General features: G+C 47.2%; 1 protein-coding gene across 3 annotated transcripts in view; it reads right to left on the reverse strand.

The window, feature by feature from the left end:
- LCOR (ligand dependent nuclear receptor corepressor) overlaps positions 1–7,441 on the reverse strand; it is a 90,629-nt gene extending 83,188 nt beyond the window's left edge. For 2 of the 3 annotated variants that reach the window (XM_040992389.1, XM_040992388.1), the window contains exons 1-2: positions 7,315–7,441; positions 6,252–6,325 (exon numbers count right to left, since the gene is read on the reverse strand). The gene's annotated coding sequence lies outside the window, so the exon portion shown is untranslated. Of the gene's footprint in view, positions 1–6,251; positions 6,326–7,310 lie in introns of all 3 variants that reach the window. The other variant, XM_040992387.1, reaches the window with a different exon arrangement.
- Positions 7,442–13,088: the final 5,647 nt, after the last annotated feature.

The following is a 13,088-nucleotide window of genomic DNA, read 5'->3' on the forward strand; positions in this document are numbered from 1 at the left end:
GCATGGTGTGCATGCACCATTTTCTTTATCTAGTCATCGCTGGATGGGTATATGGGTTGGTTCCATATCTTAGCAAGTATGTAATGCAATGCTTACAAACATGGGGTTAGAGGTAACTCTCTCATATGTAGATTTCCATTTCTGTTATACATATTTCCAGGAGTGGAATGGCTGGGTCACATGGTAGATCTGTTCTCAAACATCTGAGAAATCTCTATGTTGTCTTCCAGAATGTTTGCATTAGTTTACATTCCTATCAACAGTGGATGGATTACAGTATCTTTTCCCTTCATCCTTGCCAGCATACATACAACAACAACACACACAGAGACACACACAGAGTTAAATTCCCATTTAGTTGAGAAAGTGCACACCCATGCTTTCATTAACTGGATCTCTCCAAGAGCCCACAACAGCCAGGTCTGGCCCAGGTCCAAGTCTGAAACCTGGAATTGCAAACAGGTTTCCCACAGGGGTGACAAAGGGTCAAGCATTCAAGCAATTATCCATTGTTTCCCAGGTTACATTTTGCAAGAAGCTGGTTTGGAAGAGCAGTAGCCTTAACTCAAGTCAGCACTCCAATATGGGACGTATAAGTCCCAAGCAGTGGCTCAAATTCCCTAAACCCTAGCAAGTCTTTCTTGAGCAACTGTTTAACTGGGATTATTCTGTTATTCCCTTCAAATGGCATCCTGTAGTTTAGCCCTTGTTATATTATATCTGCTTATGTGTTAATACGAAACTGTGTTCAAGCAGAAGGTATAATGAGAAAAAAAATATGGAGGCATATACTAATAAAGATCTAGTACCCAAAGCATTTAAACACTTACAGCTCAACAACAAAAAAGCAGCCCAATTAAAACATGAACAAGATATGTGGATAGACATGTCTCCAAAAACAGCCAAAAAACATGTAAAAAGATCCAACATTAGTCATTAGAGAAAATACAAAATCTCAATGAATTACTACTTCAAACCCACAAGGACATAGTTAAGAAATAAAAATGTTGGCAATGTGAGGAAATCGAAAGCCTCACACACTGCTGATGGGAACACTACAGCTACTTTGGAAAATCGCTTTTGCCAGTTCCTCAAAAAGTTAAAACACAAAGTTATCCTATGATCCAACAATCACATATTAGGTATATATTCAAATGAATTAAAAACATGTGTTTACAACAGCACTAGTCATTATTAACAAGGAAGTAGAAATTCAAATGTCCACTGACTGCTGAATGGATAAACAAAATGTGGCATGCCCACAGAATGCATTATTTAGCCACAAATGGGAAAAAAATTCCGAAACATGGAACATGTAAGAAAAACCATGAGGTGCTGGCACGACAGCCCAACTGGCTAATCTGCCCACAAGTGCAAGCATCCCACATGGGCACCAGTTCGTGTCCCAGCTGCTCCACTTTCCATCCAGTTCCCTGTTATAGCTTGGGAAAGCAGTAGAATATGACCCAAAGTCTCAGGACCCTGCACCATCCTGGGAGACCTACAGGAAGCTACTGGCTTCCGGTTTTACATCGGCTCAGCTCTGGTCCTTGTGACCATTTAGAAAAACTAAAAGAAAAAATTAAAAACTACAAAAACATTCTTAGACATGAAAAGGCTACTTAATATACAATAACAACAAAAAGGCCACTTATTCTATGATTCTATTTACAGAAAAATTCCCATAACAGACAAATCCAGACACAGGAAGCAGGTGAGTAGCTGCCAGGAGCCGGTTCAAGGAAGGAATGGAAAACAAATACCTGCAAATAATTCTAATTTGGGTAACAAAAATGTACTGGGAGCAGGAGTTGTGGTGCCAGCAAAGACCCCATCTGGGAATCCCACACATCAGCTCAACTCCCAGCTACTCTGCACTTTAAATCCAGCTTCCTGTTAAGATGCCTGGGAGGCAAATGATCAACTAATACCTGGTTCCTAATATTTAAAAAGCAAAAAAAAAAAAAATTCACTCAACACTATTTCTTTTCACTTTCAAAACATAAAGAACAAATTAAAGGCAAGTTTTAAATAAATAAATAAATAAATAAATACCTGGTTCCTGCCATCCTGAAGGGATACCTACATGGAGTTTCTGGCTCCTGGCTTTGACAATGGTCTAACCCTTAGCTGTTGTGGGTATTCAGGGAATGAACCAATGGAAGATGTCACTGTCTTTAAATTAAAAACAATTCTTCTAAAAAATGTTATAGAATTAAACAGGATACTTGCGGGGCTGGTGCAACGACGCAACTGGCTAGTCCTTCACCTCTAAATACCAGCATCCTATACGGGTGCTGATTCGTGTCCCAACTGACTTAATTTCCAACTAATTTCCTGCTTGTGGCCTTGGGACCTTGGGAACTTGCACCCACGTGGGAAGCCCCAAAGAAGCTCCTGTCTAACTGTTTCAGATCAGCTCGACTCTAGTCACTGTGGACATTTGGGGAGTGAACCAGTGGATGGAAGGAAGATTTTTCTGTCTCTCCTTTCCTCTGTGAATTGGCCTTTCCAATAAAATAAACAAGCCTTAAAAACGATAGTGATACTTGTTTAATCTTATGAACAAATTAACTGTAAACCAATTAAATTCAGAAGAGTGAATTTATGTAGGTTATATCTCAAAAAAGAAAAAAATCTGAAAAACTGGATTTGGGATATTCCTTAATGCAAAAAATAAGTGAATGAAACAAGATTCTGCTCAAGTTACTTCTAAGGAAACGTCTAAAGTATGAAACATGAAATAGTAAAAAGATCTCTTAAAATATTTGCAGATAGATTTTAGGATTAATTTGTGCAGTTGTGAGGTTAAGCTTTTAACTTCAAGCTACCAAAAAAAAATAACAGCTTTGTTTATTCTCATCTAAGCAACATCACAGACTCAGATTCTACACAGCAGATGGATGGCAAGGAAGTAAGGATCCAGACAGGCAGGCATAAACGAAGCAAAAATGCAGAGGTTCAGCGGGACATCAAAACAGACCAAGTCCCTCTGCCCAATTAGTCTGCATGCCAGCAAAAAAAGAAAAAATCAAAATCTTACTCTCTAACCTATGCCTTTATTTGCCACGCTTAACTATGTCTTGATTGTTTCCAAATACCAAATCAAACACAGTTGGAAGTTTACCAATACTAAGCATATTCAAGGAATTACTTTGCCATTCTTACCATAAAATTTCAAAAACAGGTTTTGTACAGAGGAATAAGGTGTAACCTTCAGCTGAGCCTACTTAGAGTGTCATTGTAGATAATATTCCTTTCTCTGTCAGGGCAGTTAAAAAGCATTTGGTATTGTTTTAGAATCAGTGAAATACTTAAAAAGCAAACATTTTTCCTCTAAGCCAAAGAAACAAGCAAACCAAAGCTGCTTAACAGAAATTCTCCACTTACGTATTAAAACTCCTATAACCTACCTTTACAAACCCTATCACATATACGCTCCTCTCCCTTACCATGGACTAAAATTGTAACAATTCACTGTTGTCCATTTTTTCTTTTTGCTCACCCTGTCTCTCACAAATGAAATCCCTCTGTTTTAAGCAAAAATCCGCCCCCAAAATGGGCTTCAACTGGCACTTCATACCTTTGTATAGTAACCGAACACACTGCATTTTCTCTAAGAACAAAAAGGTTCCTCAGGTCTAGGGCAGTTTCCCCAAGAATTCTTACTTGCTCACGGTGCCGGGACAAAGCAGACAATAAATATTTAGATGAAATAAGCATTTATCTAACAGTGCCTTCTGTCCCTAAAAACAGCACGTATTACTAAGACAACACTACAGACATTCAAAAGTGGCATTTTCCCCCACAGACACTGAATAACCAACACTCACAAGAATTTCCAATCCATTCTGTATAATAACCCCATAATGCCAAAAAATGAATTGCTCCAACTATAAGTACATTTGAGAGACTAAAGGCAATAGGAAATAACTCTCTGTAACTCACAGAAACTCATCCTACGGTCCTTTGTGAATAAGCTAGAACTAAAAATGAAAGTACTACAGCTTTCTGCACACTGGGAAGGGAGCTGCTTGAGAAATAGTCAGGGTGAGGAGCAGTACAGCAAGAGGTTACATCCCATCGGACAGCAGAGCCTGTCCTCCTGGAGGTGTTCACCAGGGTTCCAAAGGACCTTCTTAGTAAACTGACCACCTGGAAACCAAACACCCATCTTGATCACAATTAATGTCCAACCCCTGCAGGTCAGGCACCTGTAATCTGCAAAGCCCAGCATCAACATGACACTCAAAAGGGGTCAGATTTTGGATCTCCAGAAGAATGCTCTACCAGTATAAACCACAAAAGCTTTCCGAAATCCAAAACACTTGTGTTCCCCCAAGCATTTTGGATAAGGGTGCTAAACTTGTACTAACTCTGATTGAACCAAACTAACCACAGAATCACCAACTCTTATTATCAGCACCACCCTTTCTTCACTAAAATAAAAGGGGAGGAGATAAGATTTTGAAAGTTAAAATTCGAAAAGAAAAAAAAAAGGTGAGAATTTATTTTTAACTGTAAATCAAATATCCTTTAAAAACTAAATGGCCCTAAGCATTTAAGATAATCAGCTAAGAAAATCAAACAAAAGGCTAACTATTCAGAACCCATCTCACTCATTAAAATGAAAGAGGAATTACTACATGGGACAGTAAACAACACAGCCACCTTTTGGATTTCAAGAAGACCACTGCCAGTCCTTATGAACATAGGAAGTTCTTCATTTACAATCTCCTCTTACAGAACCAAATCACATATAATAAAAACTAAGAGAACAATTTATTTTAGCAGGGAGGCTATCGATAATACATTATTTCTCAGGGTAAAATACTGTTCTGAACTCTGAATTCCTCTTGGACTTTACTATCTCAAAAGTGGAAATTTGGAGCTAAAAGTATGTTCTTAAAAAACTGATCTCTAGATTAAAATGTTCCTTCAAGAACATGAACCCAAATCTTAATATCAAACAGATACTTACAGAAATATTTTATGCGATAATACTAAAACCAAACAAAAAACCCTAAAGCAGGAATAACTAACCACTAAAAGATAGCTAGCAATAACTGATAAAAACGGGGCCTGAGGCAGAAGGCAGATTCAAAGCAAACAATTATAATAATATAAACAACTTGTCAAATAAACCAACATTAACTTTAAAATCTACAGGATTATATTTGTCCATTGCAAAACTTTCTAAAAGCAAGTAGCCAGATACAACTAACCCACAATTCTATCAGCACATTCACTTTATGGTTCTCAAACCTTCCAGATGTGATCTTATGTGACGGTTACTAACACAAAAAGGGCTTAACCCGAGAAAACATTTCAGTCAAGGTAGGACAGGCTTGAAAGAATAAAACAAGCAGAGTTACGGATAAATGACAGCCAAAAAGGCCGTTTGCTGGAGGAAAAAGAAGCTAGGCTTGGGCTGACAGGAGAATTTTAGAATGCAATCACAGGACAAATTATAGCAATCCCTGCTTTTACTGGACAACCAAAGTGCTTTCCGACACCTTAAAGCATTGTTGCCTATTGGGAGTGTTAATTTTGAAATTATGGCCTAAATTCTTCACAAAGCTCACCTAGCACATTTCAATGAATACCAGAGAACTGGAAAGGCTTACGTGGCTCTTGGTAAAGGTTACCGTATTTTTCACTTGTTTAAAGTTTGTTTTGTTTTTCCATCTATTACAGAAAACATCCCTCGTGGGACATTGTAAAGGGCAGACCCTCCTGTCAAGCCAGAGGAGTCCAACACAAAGACGTGCAGCTAACCAAGTGCTGTAATTCTTCCAAACTGAGCCTCCCCACAACCCCTCCACCCTTCCCCCCAACAGATATGTCTATTAAATCAGTGTCTGTTCGCCCCCTCGCACAACAAAGAGAACTTCTCACCGCATGAAATTGCCGCTGAATGGACACCAGAAAGCAGGATTTGCATAATTCCTTCCAACGAAACCCTGTCGGGGAGGGGACGAGGGGCCCAAGCGAACGGTACAATCTAGATTCTGCTGGGGAAGACCTGGTTCCCAAGAATATGCGGCGGGGGCTGGGGGTGCCGGAATTCTGGGCCTCCCCGAGGACTGGGCGTGGAGGACCACGGATGGCGAGAGGTCATCTCCCCCAAACATCGGCAGCGGAGCAAAGACCGAGAAATAACAATGCCAGAGGACACGAGAGGCAGACACAGGGATGGGCCGGGGCTGGGGGCGGCGGGCGGGGCGGAGACACCCACACGGGCCACTTACTTTTTGGAGGGGGGTTAAATATATGAGTTAAGCCCTTATGGTCCCGCCGGCCGCCGCACAGAGGGAAACGGGACCTTGGGAGAGAAAAACAGACAAAACACACAGCGTGAGAGGCGCAGCTCGGCCGCCCTCCCTCCCGCGGCGCCCCGACTCCACACTCCCTCCGGTCCCGCGGGCGGCCCGAGGCCCCCAGGACACCCGGACGGACCGGGCCATCCGCGAGGCGGCGGCGGCTGCGGCCAATCCCGGGCGAGCGTTCGAGAGCCACCCCCGCCGGGACGCCTCGGTCCGGCCGGTCCCACCCCCGCCGCCGCGCCGCGCAGCACACACCGAACACAAATACGCACACACCGACCCGTGCGTCCAGGACTCCCTGCCCGGCCGCCGCCGCCGCCGCTGCCCCCCGCGGCCATGACACCCCACTGGGCTCGGTCAGGCGGACCCGGGGCCTGTGACAGCTCCGGCTCCCTCCGCCCCCATCTCCACCTCACGCCTCGCACACGCCCGAGCGCCGGGCGCCCGCCCGCCGCCAGCCGCGCGTGCACGCGGAGACGGAGGGGGGGGAGAGCACGCGCGGCCGCGCGTGGGGGAGGGGCGCGCGGACGAGGTCAGCGGGGGTGTGGGGGTGGGTCCTCGCCTCTCGACCCCCCCCCACCACGGCCCTCGCGGCCACCCCCAGTCCAGCCGCAGCTGCCGGCAGCGGCGACACCGAGGGGCGAGTCTCCACAATGGGCCGGCGGCGACCGGGCGGCCCGGCGCGGAGGGGGGAGGGGACGGCCCGGCGGCGCGGGAGGGGGAGGGGCACGCGAGCCCGCCCCGGGGAGGCGCGCGGAGGGGAGGGGCCGGCGCGCGCGCCCGGGCCGCGGCAGGAGCGCCCGCCCGGGGGTCGCGCGCGCTCGCGCTCCGGGGGGTGGGGGAGGGGGCGCCGGAGCCCGAGAGGGCGGGCGGGCCGGAGCGGCGGTCGCCTCTGCCCCTCGGGCTCCCTCCCTCGTCCGGGGGTGGGCGGCGGGCGGCGGGGCGGCCTCGGGGGCCCGGCGGCGGCCCGGCGGAGAGTCTCACCTACACAGTGAACGAGCTTGTGGCGCCACGAGTCCAGTTCTTGCCGAAAGCCGCGTCTCTCAACTGAGCATTGCTGCCGCCTACACACCCTCGCCATCTTCTGCCGCCCGCCCGGCCCTGCCTCCGTCGCGGCTCCGCGCACGCCCAGCCGCGTCGCCCGGGGCCGCGCACGCACCCGCGGCCTGGGCGTCGCGCCTCCCGCCGGGGGCGGCGCGGGGGCAGGGCCGGCCTCACCTCGCCGTGGCCCCGGCGTGGCTCCGGGGCGGCGTGGGTTCGCGCGCCGCCGGCCCGCACGCACCGGGGCGCCTCCCGCCGGGGGCCGCGGTGGCTGCGCTGCTCGGGCCGCCGCCGCCTCAGACTGCCTGGGCGGGCGCCTTCCCACGGCCAGGGGGCTCAGCCCCGCGCCGCCCTCGCCAAGTCCCCCAAGGCCATGGTTACCCCTTCCTTCCCTGGGGCTTTTTGTGTTTCTTTTCTGCGTCTTTCTTTCTTTTGTTTTTTTTTTTTTAAGTCAGGCCCGTTTATCACTCCCAACGTACCTATCGCTCGACGCCAACTGTTGCAATTTCCGCATAACTGCTCCTCTGAACTTCGCGGTCGGAACTGCCCCTCCCGGAGCCTGCTCGAGAGGCACACATAAGAACGAAAGCCCGGGGGCCCGGGAGGCCCTGAGGCTTTCAGACGTGAAGTGGACGCGCGGTGTCAAGTCTTTGCAAGGCTTGACCGACATTCGTGAACTTAAAAAGTCTAATTTACGACTAGGAGGCTTTCGGTAGCTAGGCTGGTCCCGCGCGACAGTCTCACGGGCTCTCAGAAAATTGTGGGAAAATTGTGGCGTCTCAAGAGAAGGTTCGAGTAGAACTATTTCGAACAGACTGTTGGGAAGTGCTCTAATTCCCAGTGTCAGGCCAGGTTCTGGAAGAGGAATGTGTTCCAGGAGGAGAGATTCCCAATTGCCTCCTGGAAGAATCACCGTGCACAAGGCGCTGTCTGTTCCACTCAAACATTGGAAAGGTGGGGAACCGAAAAGGTAAAGGAGAGAGATGGGGGAGGGGAGGAGACCCAAAGGCCTGGTACCCTAGGATTCTGGTCTCGGTCCCCCACTCTTAGGGATAAGATTAATGACAAGGCATTCTTGCTTTTAGATCTTTTAGATATTTAAATTCAAACGGCTGTGAAGGGTTAGCCAGGTTGTTAGGGATCCCCTCGGCGTTTGGATGGGATTTTTTTCAAAGGCAGTGTCCCCGCCTAGAGAGGGACAGGGTCTGTCTCCTGGGCAGGACTGGTAGCATATGCGTGGCTAGAAAGACCCTTGCCCACCCCCACCCCCCAGCCCAGTTACCTTGTCACGGTTCTCAGAAGTCCACAGTACTTGTTGCGCCGAAGATAATTGCCAAAAAATGGTCGGGCCGCTACGGCTGCGAGCGCGGAGTCAGTGCGCGCACACTAAGGTCCGGAGTGCCGAGGAGAGAGGGGTGGGAGATGAAAGATTGCACTGCAAGACCCTCCTTTCCCTGGGGCTAGCAACACCTTGCAACGCCGCCCTGAACCGGCCGATCTTCACCGCTAGGTGGTGGGTTTGAGTCTTTTTGCGGCTTTTAAGCAAGTTTCTTTGGTTGGAAAAAGTATGATAAAATTTCTAACATGTGGACATGTAGCTCAAAAATGAGTTGATAAATATATTCTCTAGTCACCCTCACGTAATTTTGATTTGAAACAATCAAACTAAAGTTAATTCCTTCTCAACGTACTCTCTTTAAGAGTTTCAGGGAGAGAGAATCAGGCTCTGTGAAGGTGAGGTGAAATGGTCTGCCTTCAGCTGCTGGCATGTTGTCAGCCACAGGGGCACATCCCGCCTCGTGATTAGGTCTTCCTGATCTCCTGTGTGCCTGCCCAGAGTGCAGCTCAGTCAGTCTGTGAGAGTAAGAAGGAATGACTTAACACTGAGCAGTCAAGTAATTTGCCCAAGGCCACGCAGGTTATCGTAGATTTGGATTCAAACACCAGGGCAGTCTGGCTACAGAGTCTGCTATCACCCTGTTTGGCCTCTGGTGTTGCCAGGGAAATGCGGCCCAGAGCGAGAGGAGAGAGGAGCGCCACTTGGCGTGGTGGGTGGTTTTCCAGGAACTTGTCCTACAATCATTATTTTTGCTCCATGAAAAAATTGCAAAGTCCCTCTCTTCTCAGTCTACCCTCATTACCACCAGCTTTATGTTGTATGTATGTGAGGTTTATTTTTCTTTCACACTGTTAATAATAGAGCATAAAATCCACCCATTTAAAGTATGCCAGGGGCCTAGTGGCTAAAGTCCTTGCCTTGAATGTGCTGGGATCCCACATGGACACCGGTTCTAATGCCGGCAACACTACTTCCCATCCAGCAATCTGTTTGTGGCCTGGAAAGCAGTTGAGCATGACCCAAAGCCTTGGGACCCTGCACCTGTTCTTGATCTGCTGGCCATCAGATCTGAGGGCTACCCAGATCTGCTCCGGGTGGAACCTGTAGATGCTATGTCGTTGCAGTTCACTGAGTCAGAAATGAGCTCACTCCCAGCTCAGAGCATGCTCAGTCCTTTCCCTTGCCTTTTCCTCCTTACGCAAAATGGCGTCCAATTCAGCTCTAGGGGACTGACTGGGCTGTGAAATCCACTCTTTTCTCACACTGCCTGTCTGAGATTTGCTGCTCTATCTCTGCTCCTGGTCAAATCAAACAGACTAGCAGGATGGACAGTTCTTTGTCTGGATTCACCTCCCAAGCTCCCAGTGAAAGTCTCTTCGCAACTGGTTGCTGGTGGAGTTCCGGCTGCTGGTGGAGTTTACATTGCCATGCTGGAGTATCAGTCACTGCAACACCACACTGCTGTGCCCACTGCTTCCCTGTGTCTGTCAGTCTCCAGGTACCCCTCTGCTGTTGTTCTGTCCTTTCCTATTTCCTGCAATATGTCCTTTGTGCTTCATCCTGATTAAATGTTTCTCCGTTTAAACGTGTCCTTACTCTAGTCCGCCATCTTGATTCTCCACTGGGACCTTGCACCTGTGTGGGAAACCCAGAAGAGGCTCCTGACTCTTGGGTTTGGATTGGCTAACCTCCGGCCGTTGAGGCCGCTTGGGATGTGAATTAGCAGATGGAAGATCTTCCTCTCTGTTTCTCTTCCTCTCTGTATATCTGACTACCCAATAAAAGTAGAATAAATCTTTAAAAATAAAGTATGCCATGGGTGTGTTCACAGAGTTGCACTATTACAACTAAAATCCCTTTTAGAATGTTTTCATCATCTCACATTCCTCGGCAGCCACTCAGCTGCCCCCTCTTCACAGGCCCTTCAACAAGCCTACTTTGTGATCCTGTGAAGTTTCTTCTGGACGTTTCACTATAAATGGGATCCTATGATATGTGCTCTTTTGTGACTGGCTGCTTTCACACAGAACACTACTTTCTTTTTTTTTTTTTTTTCAAAGATTTATTTTTATTGAAACAGCAAATATACAGAGAGGAGGAGAAACAGAGAGAAAAATCTTCTGTCCGATGGCTCACTCCCCAAGTGAGTGCAACAGCCGGTGCTGTGCCGATCCAAAGCCAGGAACCAGGAACTTCTTCCAGGTCTCCCACACGGGTGCAGAGTCCCAAGGCTTCGGGCTGTTCTCAACTGCTTTCCCAGGCCACAAGCAGGGAGCTGGATGAGAAGTGGAGCTGCCGGGATTAGAACCAGCGCCCATATGGGATCCCGGTGCATTCAGGCGAGGACTTTAGCCGCTAGGCCACTGTGCTGGGCCCAGAACACTACTTTGAAGATTCTGCAGTGTTTCAGCTTGTGTCAGGATTCACTTTTCATTCCCAGATGCTGCTTCATCCTCAGGATACATGGCATTTTGTGCATTTTGTGTATAGATTCCAGCTGATGAATATTTTTTTTTAAGATTTCTTTCTTTTTTTTTTTTATTGCAAAGTCAGATATACAGAGAGGAGGAGAGACAGAGAGGAAGATCTTCCAATCTTCCATCTGATAATTCACTCCCCAAGTGACTGCAATGGCCGGAGTTGTGCTGATCTGAAGCCTGGAACCAGGAACCTCCCCCAGGTCTCCCACGTGGTGCAGGGTCCCAAGGCTTTGGGCCATCCTTGACTGCTTTCCCAGGTCACAAGCAGGGAGCTGGATAGGAAGTGGAGCTACTAGGATTAGAACCAGTGCCCATATGGGATCCCGATGCAGCACATTCAAGGAGAGGACTTTAGCCGCTAGGCCACAGTACCGGGCCCGGATATTTTTATTATTTTCAGTATTTTGACTGCCATAAATAATGCTGCTATGAATATTGGTACACAGTTTTTGTGTAGACAAGTTTGTGCATTCATTTTAATGTGAACAGAAATGTTCCTTATTTATTTTGAAATAATTTCAAAGGCAAAAAAGAAATCACAGGAACTCTCATGTCCCCTTTATACTGAGTCCCTGGCTTTTTACATCTACTTCCCCCCACCTCCTGCTCTGTATTTATCCATATCGTTTGGTTGCTAATTGGAATCCTTTTGAACAACCTGACAGAAAACAGGAGAACTGATGCCTTGTTATCCTAAATATTCTAAATACCTAGTGTGTGTGTCCACAATGCAGACACTGTCCTTTATAACCATGTACATCCCTGCACATCAAGAAATCAACATTGGCACAACACCGACCACCTTAAAATTTAACTCAACAGTGTTTCAACCTACCTGAACTCCTGTCTGGGAACTTTGGATTTAATTGTCATGAATTTTCAATCTCTTTCCATTAGGAAAAGTTCCTTGATTTAACATTGTGTGACCTTAATGGTTTTGAAGACAGTAGCCTTGGCATTCATCAGAAGTCTCCTCCCCTCTGCCCAGCTTTGGCTCAGGACCAGGCCCTGCCACCTGCTGCGTCAACAAGAAACCCACAAAGCAGCAGGCCAAAACCCTTTAAGGACCCCTACTCAGAAGGCTTGCAGTGTGGATCTGCCATACCATTTGGATGAGAACGCTACTGATCTGCTCCAATGGTTTTTTCTACCATAAAATCACCATTGTTTCTTTTCTACTTGACAAGTATTTTTGGGAGGAGGGTCTGAGATCATGCCAAGATCCCATTCCTCTTCACATACCAGTTCATTGGTCACCTCGATGGTGATGCCCACACAGTCATTATGGTTTTTTGTCTTTCCTTCTGTGTTTACTAGTTAGCATCCTAATGTAAGCATTTTTCTTGTCCCCTTTTACTTATTCAGTTTCTGATCTCAGTATGGGCTTATGGATTCCCATATCATTCAGTGGCTTGTAATGTATTACTGTTACTATGGTTACTTATTTTCCTTTTCAAATTGTTCCCGATTTGGCCATTGAGAACCTGTTCAAGCTTACTTCTTGGTCTTGTTGGTCTTTCCCCTTCATTATATGAGCACGAGCTTATTTTCTAGTGCAAATGAATGTTTTAGGCTCACCTTGTATTTTTCTTGTCTCTGGAGTCAGTTCTGCAAGAAATTCTGGTTTCTTTGATGGAAGATAGTGTTTAGAAATCAAAATTTGGGTTCTTTGGGTGGGTTTTGTGGTTAAGCTGTCGCTTGCAGTACCCATGTCCTTTATCAGAGTACTGATTCAAATTCTGGCTACTTTGCTTCCAGTCAAGCACCCTGATAACGTACCTGGGATGCAGCTAGGAATGACTCAACTATCTGGGTCCCTGCTACCCACGTGGGAAGCCCTGGTGGAATTTCTGGCTCCTGGCCAAGCCCAACTGTCTCAAGCATTTGGGGAGTAAGCCAGTG

The sequence above is a fragment of the Ochotona curzoniae genome, unplaced genomic scaffold (assembly GCF_017591425.1).
Source record: "Ochotona curzoniae isolate NIBS_2020 unplaced genomic scaffold, NIBS_Ocur_1.0 contig_66, whole genome shotgun sequence".
In the NCBI taxonomy this organism is placed as follows: Eukaryota; Metazoa; Chordata; class Mammalia; order Lagomorpha; family Ochotonidae; genus Ochotona; species Ochotona curzoniae.